At 38.8% G+C, this 3188-nt stretch overlaps 1 pseudogene; it reads left to right on the forward strand.

Annotated features, from left to right (window-relative positions):
- Window positions 1–307: 307 nt before the first annotated feature.
- LOC129238390 (uncharacterized) lies at window positions 308–1366 on the forward strand (annotated as a pseudogene).
- The last annotated feature ends 1822 nt before the right edge of the window (window positions 1367–3188 follow it).

Here is a 3188-nt window from a genome sequence, read left to right on the forward strand (position 1 = left end):
CACATAAATGCATACATACGGTCTGTGTCAGAAAAAAAGAACCGGTTTTTTTCTTATAACTTCAAGATATATTTCGTTGTGCTTTTTGCTGCGTAATAGTTCCACTCAAGGGCTCCGACTCTAGTGCTAACTCCGGTTAGTGTAGTTCGAAACTTTCTCGTAGACGCAACCAAACAAAAATGAGTGAGAAGTGCACGAAGCGTTTCGAGGCGGTATTTTTATGCACGCATTCGAAAGGGCTGACATTCGGCCTTATCACGCACTCCATCGTATACTGATTTTCGAAGAAGTTACTACAAAAGCATTCATGTATTTCGAACAACTGCGAACGTAAATTCGAAATTCGGAGAATAGCATTCAATGAGCACACTCTAAATGTGAATTTGTGAAATTTCCCGCAATTTTTCAACGACAAATTTTTGTAAGCGGACAATCCACGAAAAATTGAAATAAATTAAAATAAAGTGAAAAAATTATAAAAATGTAAGTATTTATTGAATAAACGCGCAATCAGTATTTAATTTGTCAAAATACAGGTCCAAAATAACAACAAGGCAACAGTATGCGGCTTTGCTGGAGTTGCTGCTAGAAAAGAACTCTATGGCACACGGCTTTTCAAAGTGCTCTAAGGAAGAAGTCTGAGTTTTGGAAAAAGGTGTCGGAGGAGCTTAAGAGCATGGGCCCACCTCAGAAAGACATCACTAGCTGGAAAAAGGTAAAATGTGTAATTTACTGTGTCTTGTTTGTGTGTATATATGTATATATATCGTGTTTACTAGGTATGGCTAGACTGGAAGGCGTATATTAAAAGGAAGCTAGCGGAAAACAAAAAAGAACAGACAGCTACTGGTGGCGGTCGAAACAGGCAGCACCATTTCAATGAAATGGAGGAAGCTGTCATCCGATTGACTGCACTACAGACTAGCACGAATGAAATTGAAAACACTGTGAGTGTTGGGCTACCTGTTGCAGGCGATTCTGAAGCTGAGATCGGGGCTGACGTGTCGATGACGTCATCGAGCCACAGTCCAGCACTTCCGAGACGTATTTCCTCAGCGCGCAAACCAACTGATACAAGTACAGCAGAAGTACTTCAAGACCATTTTTTGCTTCAAAAGGAATTTCAGGAAAAGACCACAGCACACTATTCAATACAGGAACAAAAACTGGAAGATATTTGTCCCGGTATACGACGCTTATACCTGGCAATGGAAAAGCACTACGACCTGAAGAATGCAGAAGTGGAAGAAACCCATAGACACAACCAATCCATGGAAGATTTGATCAATGCTAAAAATTCAATAAAAAAACAAATGTTATTAGTTGAGCGAAAAAGCTTAAATGCGATTTCCAAAAACAACTGAAATTTATACATATGTATTAGGCCGGGTCGATTTGTGGGGAGGCAAAAAACTCGCCCATTGCTCTGTGAAAATCATATTCTAGGGATCAAAATAAGAAACTTTGCCGAAGGAACCATACCTCTAAAACGAATTCTGATGTCCCCCAATTTGGGTCGAACATCTTAATTTCTTTTCTCATGTAAAGGCCAAAAATGGTGATATTTTGAAATGATTGTATGGGGAACCCCCCAGGGGAGTTCCAGGGGGTGTGCCTTTGGCATGGGTGGATCGGCTGTCCAAAGTTAGTGGGGGTCGGTCATACATTTGGACTCGATTGGAGCACTCTGAATGGGTCAAAGTGGGATTTTTCGTTTGACCCAAATTGGGGGACATCAGAATTCGTTTTAGTGGTATGGTTTCTTCGGCAAAGTTTCTTATTTTGATCGCTAAAATACGATTTTCACAGAGCAATGAGTGATTTTTAAATCGACCCGCCCTAATATGTATGCATGTATATGTACATTCCTTTATTTATATACAAGTGCCTATCAAAAGTTCAAATAAAAAAAGTGTAAATGAATTAATACATATAAGTCTTGCTATTTTTAATTGAATATTACAGTCGTGTTAAAGTTGAACATATAGATTCCCTTATCCGAATAGGTGCATCAGTATATGTTGAAGGAGAAGGTTCATACGTTTGATGGAAATGGTTTTCTCCAACATTTTCTGAAAAATCATCAACCACGCGATAATGGGTACAAATATTGTGCAATGCTGCGGCAGCGTTCACTATTTGGTAAACCTTCATGGGTTCATAATAAAGCTCACGAGCACCCAGAAGGCATCTGAAACGGTTCTTGAATACACCTATGGTCCTTTCTTTAGTATTTCTCGCTTTTGCATGTATTTGTTGTAGTTTCCTTCGGTGCTTCCTGTTGTAGGTGAACGAAGAGGTGTCATTAACCATGGCTCTAGAGCGTATCCAGCGTCTCCTGTGGAATAAATAAAATCATTTTAGCAAAAAATTATTCAAACGGTCTATATGTGCATGCACATACCCGTTCGTCGTTTAGGTGTTTATTTTCAAAAAAAATTCGCGCGCTGCTTACGTTCCAAATATGAGCATCGTGGTTGCTGCCAGGATACTGCGTATTCACGTAACGAATTTTCATTTTATTATCGCATATCTGCAATAAATAAAAAATTAGAAATATATTTGAAATAGCAGTTTTTGCAAGACTTACAATCATAGCATTGATGCTATAGTACCCTATACGATTAAAATACAGGAATTTGTCTTTAGCCGGCGCAACAATTTTAATGTGTGTTCCGTCTACACATAAAATCGCACCAGGAAATCCATATTTTTGATAAAAGTCCATCTTTGCTTGTCTTTTTTTGTCTTCATTGCTCAAATCAAGATTCACCCACTGAGGACATAGATGACATTGAATAGTAGATAACATGTCTTTTAATGCGCCACAAAATGTTGATTGAGCCATGGGAATGTCAAAGTCCTTTCCCACTCCATGTTGGTACTTACCCTCCACCTGCCGTCATACAGAAGACAAACGCTGGAGCGAAGAGATGGAGCACAACCTCATTGAGCGTGCATTCCCATCTAGGACATTTAAGACGCACAAAAAGGCCGCCTTATTCAAGCGGTAAACCTGTTTCATAAAATAAAGTTAACCTATGAAGTTATGAAGATATTCTTATACTTACATTGTGTCCTCGACATCGAGCGGATTGCTTGCGTCCCTTAATATTTTTCATTGAATTTTCATATTCGATCTACTTCTTTCATATCCATAACACTTAACCCTTCTGTTACATTCAAAA

Source organism: Anastrepha obliqua, chromosome 2 (genome assembly GCF_027943255.1).
Source record: "Anastrepha obliqua isolate idAnaObli1 chromosome 2, idAnaObli1_1.0, whole genome shotgun sequence".
Classification (NCBI taxonomy): domain Eukaryota; kingdom Metazoa; phylum Arthropoda; class Insecta; order Diptera; family Tephritidae; genus Anastrepha; species Anastrepha obliqua.